Source organism: Labeo rohita, unplaced genomic scaffold (genome assembly GCF_022985175.1).
Source record: "Labeo rohita strain BAU-BD-2019 unplaced genomic scaffold, IGBB_LRoh.1.0 scaffold_52, whole genome shotgun sequence".
NCBI lineage: Eukaryota > Metazoa > Chordata > Actinopteri > Cypriniformes > Cyprinidae > Labeo > Labeo rohita.
In genome coordinates, this window is record NW_026129441.1 from 660,881 (window position 1) to 676,124 (window position 15,244).

The following is a 15,244-nucleotide window of genomic DNA, read 5'->3' on the forward strand; positions in this document are numbered from 1 at the left end:
AGTGTATCGCCTTGTAGCCACGCTTGCCCAGCCCCGCCATGTTGCCACAGTAATCCGAGGCGGGGACGAACAAGCGGGCTGAAAACAGTCTTGCCCACAACCTTGAGATCTCTGAATGGAGGTCGGGGAAGAAAGAAAGGTTCCTATGTGGAGATGACGGCTTGTTCCGCAGAAAGCGTTCATCCAGTTTGCTTCTCTGTGGCTCAGCCTTATCCTTGGCGGGCCATTCGATGTTCAGCTTAGACACCGCACAAGTTACCACCTCCTACAGCTCCTTGTACTGCAGCGATTGAGGGAGTGGCTCCTCAACCGTGCTCTCCAGATCGACCTCCTCAGAGGACAATAGGTGGAGAGAAGAGCCCGTAGAGGAATAGTGCAGAGCGGGCTTCTGAACCCACGGAACAGGCTGCGGATCTGCTGGGTGAGAAGGGAGATAGGGGGTCACCCATCTCCATTTGTGTTTCACTCCCAAGCAGACCATGCACATGCTGTGTGTATCCCCGTTAGTAATGTAGCGCTTGCAGGGAGGAACACACAGCCTGAAGCGTGATCCACTCTCGCCACTCTCTTTGCCCTTGCTGTGATCTTTACCAGACATCACCTTCAAATAAAAGTTGTGCTAAAACTGGCACGAAAAAAACACGGTGACAAGACACACATAGAACGCTTCGTTGAAAGACAGAAGCTGATGCCGGCTCCACCACATGTGCTTTTATGCTTCCTGGTCACTGACGTCACCCGGCCATGACGTCTTGCCCTTTGATTGGCCAGATTACACATGTGTTCAGAGCGTGGTCTCGCTGTAGGCGTTCCCATAGCATTTTCGGACGTAGCTTGAGTTCCTGAAGGGGAACTGGGTCCTTTTTCACTTGGTCAACTTCTTTGTCCACTTAAATGGTCTGGGTTCAGTTCTTTTAAAGAGGACTCACGTGTGAAAACACCCTTAGTCTAATGTTGGCATCTCCCCAGTTTCTACCTGTATTGCTGTGACTGGAGACTGGAGTCTTGTTTCTAGTCAAAATATCTAAAATTCTTAAAGGAATAATTCACCCAAAAATGAAAATTTCCCCATGATTTACTCACCCTCAAGCCATCCTAAGTGTATATGATGTTCTTCTTCCAGACAACTCAATCGGAGTTATTTTAAAATTTATCCTGGCTCTTCCAAGCTTTATAATGGTGGTGCATAATGGGCATTATTTTGAAGCTACTAAAAGCACATATATCCATTGTAAAACTAACCCATACGGCTCCGGGGGGTTAACACATATCTTTTAAACTGGAAGAATAGGTTTTTGTAACAAAAATATTTATATTTTTAAAATCATTAACATAAATCACTTCCGGCAACGGCGTATGCGTGTTCGCGAGAGAGTCGTGTTCCAGCTTCTTCACTAACATACTCGACATGTGACCAGAGGTCGCGTTAACCGAAAATTTTCCGGCACTGGTGGAATTTTTAAATCAGTGACAGAAAAATCTGAAGGCTGTCACTTTGACAGATTATACTGAGGGTGATCTGTTGTAACTTCTAACTGTAATTCCCACCCCTGTCCAGTTGGTGGTGAGTGTGCTCCATTGTGGCAGCAGAGCATGGGATACAGAACAAAACTGACAGGAATCTTTTGCTATGGATTTGATTACACACAGGCGAATACCCAGTTTAAGTTGCTATCTATCACGCCATATTAAAGAGCGCCAAAACGGTATTTATTACTTGAATTTCCTAATGAAATGAACAGAATTTGAAATTGACTTTATTTCATATCAAAAGTAGGCTAAAGCACAGAGCTTATTGTGATTTATTGGATGGGAGGAACACTATGTAGCCTACTGTTCATACATTAACTGAAAACAGTAATCCATTAAAATCACACTATAAATTTTAACGGGTGAATTTAACTCCCTCAGAGTTAAAATTAACACTTATCCAGTGTATATATGGATACGACTGGTAAAGTGTTAAACATTTTTAATACTGTGAGAGTGTTACTAATAAACTCTTAAAATGTAAAATATTAACACCAGAACGGATGATGAAAACACCAAAGTTGGGGTTCAAATTTAGCACTCATGGATTAACTGATCAACGCAATACCAGTGTTCAGGTGAAAATATTAAAAAATAAACCCACAAAACAATACATGTTTACATTTTTTTTATTTTTTAAAATTGAAACACATTTAGCGTTTTCTATACATGTTTTTTACATGTTCTCACAACATCTAAAACATCATAATGTCAAGACAAATCAATGCAAAAGGCACAAAATACATATTCTTATTTGGTCCATATGTGCTCTTAATGTTTTAAGGTTTATAATGCTTACATTTATCAGCTTTAACAACAGTCTTTGCTTTGTTTTCAGCATGACAAGATGTGTTTCTCTGCTGTTTTCAGCCAAGCAAGATATCCACTCCTACTTGGAGCATTTCAAAAGTGCTCCTGTAAAATTGGAAAACTAAATAACAAAAACATAAAAAAACAGGATAATTTCACATCCATTTTTATAGCATTTTTTACAATGCAGCTTTACAGTATTAAACAGGGAAATAGTGTGTCGAAATCTAAGCTGCAACAAAGTCAGATTGAGCAGAGGTCTTGTGCCAATGGGTGTGTAGCTGACGAGGTGTTCGCAGGGGATCTGTCTCTGGGGCTCATCTAGTGGTCATGGTCTCCGCTGACATTCAGGGCTGTAGAGGTTGTCTCTAGGTACTGATCCACCGTTTGGACTGGATACAGACTGGATCCAGGGAAATGCAGTGACCATCTGATCTGGATTCAGTGTGGGTCTGGGTGGCTATGGTGACCTCAAAATAAGAACAATACAGACTAATATTAGCGTAGATGCCATTCTTTCTTACAATGTAACAAGTACATCATGTTCAGGGATGTGTTCCCAGTTTTGGCTGACCTAATTAATGCAGCCTAACAATCCTTTAACGGATTTGTATTATATAAATGTGTAAGTGTATTACATATAAGCCAGGTTCAAGAGATGGGTCTTTAATCTAGATTTAAACTGACAAGTTTCAAGGCCAGAGTCGATAATACCCAGAATATCAAAATCAACTGTGGGCGGCAGATCCTTTTCCTATTTAGCTCCCAAACTCTGGAATAATCTACCTCCTACTGTTCGGGAGGCAGACTGTCAGTTTAAATCTAGACAATACAATAAAATACAATTCAAAATAGTTCACCCAAAACTGAAAATTCTGTCATCATTTTGGACCTTTTGTCCAAAGGAAGAACACAAAAATATTTTGAATAATCTACAGAAGACATATACTGACATTATATGGATAACTTTGTTCAGTGCATTTTTTTAATCTCCTTTTGTGGTCCAAAAAAGAAAGAAAGGCATATGGCGTTAGAGCAACACAAGGCCAAGGCTAAGTAAATGTTGACTCAATTTTCATTTTTGGGTGACCTACTGCTTTAAGGAAAATCATGTAATTCACTGTAAATGTATGTATATATATTGTAAAAAAAAAAAAAGTCAGTCTTACTGGAAAATTAGTCTTTTAACAACAGAAAGGAAGTCATAATTCCAAGTGCGTACTGATTTCTCTCTGCATTGAGGTTGGACTCCTCCTGCCAAAATGAATGCACATAAATGGGACAGCACATAAATAAATGGAAGCATACCAAAAACTTACATTTGATACATTTTTTAGAAGGAGATCAGACTTTTTAGCATTATTGTTTAATAATCAAAAAATTAAGCATGACAATTAACAATTTTAAAATATGCAATTGTGGCTTACCCTTGTCTCTGGTATGTGTCCTAACAAAGCTCTTCTCATTCCACTTCACACTCTTCAAGCACATCTCCCGAGTGAAAGAATATCTCTCTGGGAAAACGTTTAGAAGTGCACAACAGATAAATATAGCTATAAATCCGTATGCTGTTATAAAATACATATTTTAAATTAGGTAAAACACTTCTTATGTTTTCCCGTTAAAAGCGACCTCTGCATCTGCGCTGCATAATTCAAATCTGTGAGAAACCTTTAGGCTCGTTTAGGCGCATACAGCATACAAATATCTTCATAAAGTAATATTATCCTATATAATACATAATGTAAATGAGGTAAAACACTTACTTTAGGTGTTTTCCTTGATAAAACCAACTTCCCCATCTGCTCTGCATCATGAGCGAAAGAAAATATCTCTGAAAAACAAAGATTTAGGAGTGCACAACACAGAAATGTCACTATTAATCAATGTTATGTTATAAAATATATTATATTATATATTAAATAGGGTAAAACACTTAAGTTTCCCTATTAAAAGCAGCTCATCTGCGTCAGCTCCGCATTGGAATTCAAATCTGTGAGACACGTTTAGGCTCGTTTAGGCGCGAGCACCATAACGTTATAAATATCGTCATAAAGTAATATTATCTTACAAAATACATATCGCAACTTAGATAAAACACTTACTTTCAGTGTTTTCCTTGAAAAACGTCTCTCTGCATCGTGAGTGAAAGAAAATATCTCTCTGAGAAAAAGTTTAGGAGTACACAGGACTCTGCTCTGTTCCGCATCACGAGTGGATAAAAATGTCTTTGAGAAAATTTTAGCAACATACAGCACATAAATATCGTTATTAAACGATATGACATTACAAAACACATTTTTTAATGAAAATTAAATGCTGTATTTTACGGTTTCCTGTCCTCATTATGCTCCGCATCGCGAGCAAAGAAAATGGCGTCTGTGGAAAATATTTCAGATGGGTGAGGCGCACACAAGAGCAAATGTCCCGGATGTGACTGATAACACTTAACAGTGTTAATAAGGGTAACTCTGCGTATTTACACCGGCCAGAGGGCGCGGTTTACACTAGCTAGTGTTAATCCTCTCAAATTCAACACCACAAGTTTAACTCCTTACTCTAAAAGTCCTTAACACCAGGATTTTAACACTGGAGATTTTGTTGTGCAAGAATTCTATTTTTTTTAACCTAATCCTACCATATTTTGTTGTTTTATTGTCCTCTGCTGTCGGTGCGAGGTGTGGAGTTGAATATGAAAAGTGACGCACAGTCTATGTTTATCCGTTTTCTTCATAAATAAATAAATCCATAAACCTATATGCTTGTCCTGTAATTTCATGATTAAAAATTTAAATGTTACCAAAAATAAAAACAATTAAATGTGTTATTATAAATAAAATATGAAAATTAAAATGGACAGAATTTTTATGACCCTATCCCAATGTTGAAATCTAATGCAACCTCTACGTACAGTACAGACCAAAAGTTTGGAGACCTTCTTATTCAAAGAGTTTTCTTTATTTTCATGACTATGAATATTGTAGATTCACACTGAAGGCATCAAAACTATGAATTAACACATGTGGAATTATATACATAACAAAAAGTGTGAAACAACTAAAAATGTGTCATATTCTAGGTTCTTCAAAGTAGCCACCTTTTGCTTTGATAACTGCTTTGCACTTGGCATTCTTGGCATTCTCTTGATGAGCTTCAAGAGGTAGTCACCTGAAATGGTCTTCCAACAGTCTTGAAGGAGTTCCCAGAGATGCTTAGCATTTGTTGGCCCTTTTGCCTTCACTCTGCGGTCCAGCTCACCCCAAACCATCTCGATTGGGTTCAGGTCCGGTGACTGTGGAGGCCAGGTCATCTGGCGCAGCACCCCATCACTCTCCTTCTTGGTCAAACAGCCCTTACACAGCCTGGAGGTGTGTTTGGGGTCATTGTCCTGTTGAAAAATAAATGATGGTCCAACTAAACGCAAACCGGATGGAATAGCATGCCGCTGCAAGATGCTGTGGTATCCATGCTGGTTCAGTATGGCTTCAATTTTGAATAAATCCCCAACAGTGTCACCAGCAAAGCACCCCCACACCATCACACCTCCTCCTCCATGCTTCACGGTGGGAACCAGGCATGTAGAGTCCATCCGTTCACCTTTTCTGCGTCGCACAAAGACACGGTGGTTGGAACCAAAGATCTCAAATTTGGACTCATCAGACCAAAGCACAGATTTCCACTGGTCTAATGTCCATTCCTTGTGTTCTTTAGCCCAAACAAGTTTCTTCTGCTTGTTGCCTCTCCTTAGCAGTGGTTTCCTAGCAGATATTCTACCATGAAGGCCTGATTCACACAGTCTCCTCTTAACAGTTGTTCTAGAGATGTGTCTGCTGCTAGAACTCTGTGTGGCATTGACCTGGTCTCTAATCTGAGCTGCTGTTAACCTGCGATTTTTGAGGCTGGTGACTCGGATGAACTTATCCTCCGCAGCAGAGGTGACTCTTGGTCTTCCTTTCCTGGGGCGGTCCGCATGTGAGCCAGTTTCTTTGTAGCGCTTGATGGTTTTTGTGAATGCACTTGGGGACACTTTCAAAGTTTTCCCAATTTTTCAGACTGACTGACCTTCATTTCTTAAAGTAATGATGGCCACTCGTTTTTCTTTACTTTGCTGCTTTTTTCTTGCCATAATACAAATTCTAACAGTCTATTCAGTAGAACTATCAGCTGTGTATCCACCTGACTTCTGCAAAACAAAACTGATGGTCCCAACCCCATTTATATCCCACTTATTAAACCTGACAGGGCACACCTGTGAAGTGAAAACCATTTCAGGTGACTACCTCTTGAAGCTCATCAAGAGAATGCCAAGAGTGTGCAAAGCAGTAATCAAAGCAAAAGGTGGCTACTTTGAAGAACCTAGAATATGACATATTTTCAGTTGTTTCACACTTTTTTTGTTATGTATATAATTCCACATGTGTTAATTCATAGTTTTGATGCCTTCAGTGTGAATCTACAATCTTCATAGTCATGAAAATAAAAAAAACTCTTTGAATGAGAAGGTGTGTCCAAACTTTTGGTCTGTACTGTATGATGTAAGCCGCATTCATAGTGTAAGCTCAGGTGAGAATAAACGAACGAGGATAAAGCAATACTAAACACCGGTTACGAATTAAAAGTAGAAAACGAGAAGTTAAAAAAAAAAAATGTCAGCGGATTTCACTATAAGAAAAGAAGATGTTCTTCCCAGATAGCAAGAACATTTGGGCCAAATGTGGCCGATAGCTGGCACATATGGCTTTGATATGGCATGGCTGAACAGATATGGACCAGATTGTTACCATATATGTTTTGACATAAGTTTGCGGGAAATCATTGCTTGGTTCACAGCTCCTTTTGAGGTATATGGTCCAGATAACAACAAACACATTAGAACTAAGTAAGGTTTAGCTATGGCTGACATTGGTAAACATCGACTTCTGGCTAACATTTGAAATACACTTGGAAAACACATATTTTTGGCTGATGTCCGGCAGGCCACACCTCGGTTGCTACGACAACCACACCAATTTGACCGAAAGGCAGCAATTCCCTCACGGATTTTCCATCACACAAGTGCTTCAGGTAAGTGATATTTTGGCATTTTAAAGTAATTTTATGTAAATATTCATGTTTATTCATGTTCAGCATTTGTTGCTATTAGAGGTTTAGCTATTTGTTTCATTGAGAAAAGCATCGTTAGATCATTTCACTTTGTTGAATGCAGTTTTTCCAATACATTCCAATAATCACGCAATCCGGGTTAATGCAAAATCTCTTATTTTAGATAGAGATTGATTTGTGAAAATGTTTATAAAGCATTTTTCATGTTTTCAGTGTTTTTCACTGCTCTGTGGTGTGGTAAAACATACACATTATATATATATATATATAAAACATATAACATATTTTTGTTGTTGAATGGTCATTTGATCTCAAATGACCTAATGTAAGAACCTGCAATAACGCGTATTCACATAAAAAATAATTAGGTCTGACGAGAAAGACTGGGCATGGCATTGGTTTCATACAGATTACTTTAACACAGGATATTTGTTTTCGAGAGGCTTACTTCATTTAAAAGTAGACATGTCAAGCTTTCTATAGATGTCCCAGTTAGCAAATTTCCTTTGGCCCTGATCTGGCCGTAATCTACAGATAAAGTGTGGTCCCGATTATTATTTGTTCACCGGCCCAAAATTGGCCCATATGTTTTTAGCCAGAACTGAACCACACCAGAGCCATAACTCCCGCGTTCATAAGTACTTGATGCAATGCTGAGAAAGGGCTTCAGATAAAGACATTGAAATTACCTTAATAAAGTGGCTGTACCTGTCTGGAGACCGCGATGGTGGGAGGAAAGATAAAATGAATAAACAACAATGCGTTGCTGACCCCAATTAGACAGTTTGCAGCATTACTAACACCAACACACTTTCAAGCAACTCTTCTCTTCACAACACTTTTCTTCTCAACAGTCAAGTTTTTTTGTCCATTTAATAGATTTTTTTTCTGCTAAATGTATATCTGTTGAATATTCTTAAAAAATGATTGAACTCAAATTTGTCCATTTCATAATTTTTTGTTTAAATATAAATTGTGTTTGTTTTATATTCTTAAAAACTGATTCCAACTCAAATTGTAATGTTAAATATGTGTTATATATTTATAAGAACTTTTCTAACTCAATACTGAGTAACTGTTAAGTGCATTTGACCTGCACTAACCTGCACTCACAAAAGTAAATTATTTTATTTCCATTTTTCTTGTTGAGTGTGTGATTTACACTCTAGTGGGGGCACTACTCTCATTTACTCTCTTTGGGGGCAGCCGTGGCCTAATGGTTAGGGAGTCGGGCTTGTAACTGAAAGGTTGCGGGTTTGAGTGAATAACCAGCACTCTCTCCACCCTCCACCATGAATGAGGTGAGTACTGTGTGTGTGCACTTGGATGGGTTAAATGCAGAGCACAAATTCCAAGTGTGGGTCACCATACTTGGCCACACGTCACGCCCTTTCCTTTCCTTAGTTAATACGAATTTTACATATACAGTCAGTTGCATGTGGGCCACATTAGAGCAGTGAGGTCTCAACAGAACTCAGCCTTACTAAAATGAAACATAAAGCCCATATATGGGCCACATAAAAATGTATTTCTTGGCTCATGATAGGTGGAGTTATGGCTCTGGTTTGGTTCAGTTCTGGCTAAAAACATATGGGCCAATTTTGGGCCGGCGAACAAAAACTAATCTGGGCCACATTTTAGCTGTAGGTTTGGGCCAGATCCGGGCCAAAGGAAATTTGCTAACTGGGTTGACTCTCTCACGAATGTGCATATGGCCATTGCCAGAAGTCAGCGATTTGAGTTTATAATTTTAAAAATATAAATACTTTTGTTACAAAAAGCCATGGATCCGCTTCAAAAGATATATTAAACCCCCAGAGACGTATGGGTTAGTTTAATGACTGATATATGTGCTTTTTGGAGCTTCAAAATAACGGCCACTATTCCTCTAGCCTTTTGTTGCAGGGTTAGGGTTAGTTTCTGTGTCTAGTTTCTTAAGGTTAGTTTAAGCTGTACAACCATAGTCAAATTTTGATTGAATAAGAGCCCAGTATATATTCCTCAAAGGTTTAGTTGCTCCCCAATCTAGTCCTGACAGTCAGTGCAAGATATTATTGATTTTCCTACATTTTGATTGAATTTTATCAATTTGTTGTTTTTTTCCATCAAAAAAGACTCCAAGAAATCGAATTACCCTAACTTGTTCAAGTTCATGACAGTATAACTTCAATGAAATTTTCTTATGTTGCTTAGAAAAGCAAATTACCTGGGATTTAGTTTTGATATTCTAAAACCCCATTTATGTGACCATTGTTCTACTGCCATAATTGCTGTCTGCATTTTCTTTCTCACATTTTTGCCTCTAACCCCAAGAGCCCCATCATCCGCATATAATGATTTTCCTACACTATGATCAACTTCTTTAAAAATGTCATTAATCATTATATTAAATAGTAACAGACTACATACACTACCTTGCAGTGTACCATTTTCTACAAAGTGCATACTTGAATATTCTTTACAGACTCTTATGTGAATTGTTCTACCAAACAAGAAGTCTAACACCCAATTATACACCCTACCCCCTACACCTTAATTATTTCTTGCAGAATGAAATGAAGTATAATGTAATTAATATAGGAAGAGAGCAAGAATCATTAACATTCAAGATTTGGGCAGGGCAAGAGGATATTATTAACTATTATAACCCATGTGAAAAGCTTGATTATGATAAACTGAATGCAGTTGGTGGACACAATTAGGGTAAAATGATATGGTGTGGTGATTTTTTAGTGGGCACTGGCTTGGCTGACGTGGCGTTAGCGGGCGCTGGCTTGGCTGACGAGGCGTTAGCAGGCTGTGGCTTGGCTGACGTGGCGTGAGCAGGCTCTGGCGTGGCGGCCATCTTGGCAACAGGCTCCGGGGTGGCGGCCATCTTGTGCAGTTGCTCAAGCAATAAAGCAAAGTCTAAAAAAAACACATCTCAACCTCACTTTTAATTGTTCATTTAAGCCATCACAAAAGATCTCTATCAGGATAGAGTCCGGGAGGTCCGAATGATTGGCTATTGCCAGAAACTCACCAACGTGTTGTTCAAGGGTTCTTGGTCCTTGCTTCAGCCTGAATAATATTTTAGTAGTGTCCATATCTGCAGATTGTCCGGGGGAAAAGCTGCTGAATCCTTGTTTGTCGGAGTATTCTGTAGCGGTGAGTGAAAGACGACAGGCGAGCAGATCCATTTGCAAGCTTTTATTGAATGGACGAAGCAAAGACATGGTCGAACAGGCAGAGTCAAAACAACAGCAAACAGGTATGTCAAAGGCAAGGCATAGGGATAGATCCAAGAAATGAGCAATAGTCCAATGGGCAGGCGGCGAGACAGACGAAAACGAGAAGACCAGGCGAGAGAACTAAACACTGGAAAGTAGGAAAGCTAACAATGGAAACACAACAACAATACTCCGTGCCTTGCAAGGGAAAGTCCGGGGCTTTTATAGCACGCCTGATTGACTACAGGAGGCAACGCAATCGGCGCGATGGGTGATGGGAGTAGTAGTCCAAGGTGCAATGCAACAGTCTGTATGATAAGAAAGAGTGAGAGCGACATCTGGTGGTGAGCGGACCGCAAGCCACCAACCAGATTCGTGACACCCTGTTTCATTTGTTAATGATTCAGTGATTTTAATGAATCAGTTGAGTCAATTATTTAATAACTCGCTAACATGTAGTACAGGCGCTCATTTATCGCCACCTATTGACGTAACATTATGTCTACAGAAAAAGACATGGCTTTATTGACATGCACATCATTCAGTAGTGTCCTGCATTAGCCAAAATCATGACAGTCCACCACATCCAGTCATGTGTGAATAAAACAACAAAACACCCAGTAAAGACAGTGATGATGCGATGGCTATGACCGTGGTGCCGGCTTGCTTTGAAATATGTTTGATGAATGTGCCTGATGCGCCCGCGCCCACTCATGATGCCGGGGAGGTGCGCAGAGTGGTAAAATAATAATTATTATTGATTACTGATTTGAATTAGTACATTATAACGAAAACAATACCTTACAAATAAAAATAAGCAAGTTTTTAGCGCTCCCTTAGTGTCTCTGGCTCAGTGCCAAAAGCTGGGCTAATCATACCAGTGTGATTATATGCTTCAGTAACCAGCCTACTGATCAGAACTTTTTTTTTTTTTATAATTATTATTATTATTAAATATAAGGTAAGCCATAAAGGCTTGCTAAGTCACAGGGCTCAAGTCCAAGTCAAGTCTTGAGTCATTGTTGTCAAAGTCTAATAGAGTCGCAAGTCTTCCTTTATTATGTCAAGTCAGTTCACAAGTCCTCAAATTTGCAACTCGAGTCTGAGTCGAGTCTTGAGTCAAGTGACTCGAGTCCACATCTCTGCGGTGTTCTGCCTTGGTTTCTCCAGGGGTTTTCGAAGTTACGGTTAAGACAATCCATTATCTTCTCGGAAAAAAAACTAAATTGACTCAAGATAATTATACACATAATAAAGAATGTCTTGAATGTCCCCAAAATATCAATAAGTCATTTTTTTTTTACCAGAATCGAAGTTAAGGTCTTTTGCCTTTGGACGGCATTATAGCACTAGCTTCGCTGATGGAAAGATGGAAAGAATGGTAACAGAAAGGATAACATATTATTTAGAAAAAAGAAACATGCTATCAGCATATCAAAGTGGATTTCGTAAAGGGAAAAATACTATGGATCTGGTATTAATCTTGGAATCAGAAATTAGGAAAGCAATTAGTGGTAGCAGTGTTTTTGATATAGAAATAGCTTATGACATGTTATGGAAAGAAGGGCTGTTTATTAAGTTAGAAAAATTAGGTGTGGGAGGCAGGCTATACAACTGGGTTTTGAATTTTCTTTTTGATAGGGCCATTAAAATGAGGGTAAGTACTGAATATGATATATTGTCATGATAAATGATATATTTGATGGAACTGATGCAAGCATAGGTAAATCTCTGTATGCTGACAATGGAGCCCTGTGGATTAGGAGATGGAATTTAAGGTTCATAGAGAAAAAATACAAGCAATTTTTAAGGTAGAGCAATGGGCAAATAAATGTGTTTTAGTTATCAATAGTTTAAAAGCCCAAGTTACTTGTTTTTCTAAAGGACATAAAGTAATATTGCTTAAGCTGTATGGCCAAACACTTTAGATTTCTTGAAATGCTCCTCGATGAAAAATAACTTGGAAACAACATATAGAGTAATAAAAGTAAAAACCAATCTTTTGAGATGTTTAGCTGGAAAAGACTGGGGTGCAACTAGAACATCAATGTTAAGTATTTATCAGGCTATTATGAGAGCCTCATTTGACTATGGATGCATAGCTTATATGTTGGCTGCAGACAATCACCTTAAGAAGCTGGATATGGAACAGGCACACAAGTGTTAAGAACATGTAAGGGAGCTTTTAAGATGTCCCCAATAGTGGCATTACAAGTAAAAATTGGAGAGATGCCTTTGTGCATAATGAGACATAAGGAGTGCATAAGGAGACATTTAACCAACAGGTTAATGTAAGTTACGTTAACCTGTTGGTTAAATCTAAAAGGGCATAATAGTTTTATAAATGTCTTACAGGAGTGTTGGGGGCACAGTAAATATAATATTAGAAGCTTTGGTTGGATAGGGAATATAAAAGCAGAGAATGAGGGATTGTGTAATCAGCAATACAGCTCAACAGTTTGCTATTCATGTATCCCCCCTTGGTTATTTGTGATGCCAATAATAGATTTAAATATTCAACATCAAATAAGGGATAATTCTATACAGATGCCTAAAGATTTTTTAGCACAAAATTATATTAAACAGCAGTTTATGGGTAAGTTAATGTTATTTACAGACGGCTCAAAAGACCCAGAGACAGGAAACACAGGAACAGCAGTATATATTCCTCAATATGAGATAATACAAAGGACTACAGACAACTTGTATACATTGTATACAGTAGATAGGGCTGCACGATAAATCGCATGTGATTGTGAGGCACGCTTAGTCAACACGCTTAGTGTGCCTTCGACACATGGACGGAGGCCCACAAAGCCACTAGCTTCCACACCTAATCTTCGAAGGCGCCGGCCACCTCTGCCATAAAGACAGCCATTGTAGTCCCCAGCATTGTCATATGCTCTGGCTTTGCCATCCATCCCTCCCATCGGGAAGTGGACCGTCACGGGATCGAGACAAGCGCCGTCAAACTCGGAAATCAAGGTTTCTCGAAAGATGAGTTGCTCAGTGGAACCAGTGCCCCTACTGGGATGCTCTGGACTCCGATCTCTACAACAGAGTATTTTTTAGTTGACTAAACATATCTTGCGCAGTCTGCCAGTCGGTAGCTCACTCGACCATCTTATGCCCTCAAATCAATCCCGCCACAATACCCTGCCCTGAACTGATGCAAGTTAAATCTACCAGCTACGTCACTCATTCTGCAACCAGGAGAGGAGTTATCTCTTCCTCTGACAACCAGCAAGTCTGTGAAAATGTCAACAGAGCAAGGTGTGTCAGACACCAATGCAAGTTTCTCCACGTCTGCAGTTATTGTGGTGGGGCCCACTCCCATACAGTTTGCCCAGTCTTCAAAGCTACCAATAAAATATCTAGAAAAAAACTCCAGTCAATATCTCTCGTTTACCCTCTGAACTTTCTCACCACCCAGACACTTACTTCACCCACTATCTACTCACTGGCCTCAAAGGCGGCTTTTTCCCCAGCACCACATACCCAGTCTTGCAGAACATCTTTTGTAACAATTTCCTATCTGCACTTCTAATCAAAAAAGAAGTTGAGTCTGGTTTCATGATAGAGCTGTTCAGTACTCCCCCCTTCTAAATTTTTCACATCAGCCCCATTGGAGCGGCTACCAGGAAATTTTCGGGAAAAAAACATTTGATGATCGATCTGTCAGCACCACGCAATGTCCCTTTTTCTAGCATAAACAGCCTCATACCCCTCAAGGAATATTGTTTGGGTTACCATGATATAGATCAAGTGATCTCTATGGTCAAGAATGTCGCAGTGCATGGCTGGCTAAAGTAGACATCACCACTGCCTCCGAAGAGATGCCTATCCACCCAGATTCATGGCATTTATTTGGGATCCACTGGCACAGGAAGTTTAATTTCTCAGTACGCCTAACCTTCGGGTGCAAAAGTAGCCAAAAATTTTCGACATGTTATCACAAGTGTTACGACCCCAAAGTGGTCTAGGGGTTGTGGGGATGAACATTTAAAATACAGACATTAAAAAAAAAACATATACATACAACAATGTGCAGGACAAAGATATTGTGCACCAAAAGTTATTTATTCAAGGTGGAAATTAAGTGATTACAAAGGTTTGGTGAAATCAAAGAGAGTGATATATATGTACAATATTTACAGTATTTACATGAACAGAAAAACAAGACAAAGGGAACGGGAAGAAAGGAAACCAAAACCCTCTAACTTATTAATATCCCCCCCTAATCCTGACTATGAAAAGAAAGTATAGAAAGAAAAAAGTCTTCCGCGTCCGAGACGCCCTAACTAAACTACACTTTCTAGCCAATAAACAAAAGTACAAGGGGTGGCACTCGCCCCTAACCTAATGTACTATACAGGATAATATTCCTATGTGCTGCAGTGTGTTGTCACATGACGTTCTTACCTGTCCACTTCTTCCCGGCCTCGTAACATATAACGCATGATCAAATATGTTACAGTGAGGGAAGAGGAAACAGAAATACATACTGGGGCAAAAACGTACATGAAAACAAAGCAACATAAACAAAAGGGGATATCAAATGGGATGGCAACAAAAAACAAAGCACAAAACAG

At 39.2% G+C, this 15,244-nt stretch overlaps 1 protein-coding gene across 1 annotated transcript in view; it reads left to right on the forward strand.

The window, feature by feature from the left end:
• The first annotated feature begins 7,320 nt into the window (after positions 1–7,320).
• The window catches only part of LOC127160997 (NACHT, LRR and PYD domains-containing protein 3), a 45,342-nt gene continuing 37,418 nt past the window's right edge, over positions 7,321–15,244 (forward strand). The window contains exon 1 of the mRNA XM_051103646.1: positions 7,321–7,404. The gene's annotated coding sequence lies outside the window, so the exon portion shown is untranslated. The remainder of the gene's footprint in view (positions 7,405–15,244) is intronic.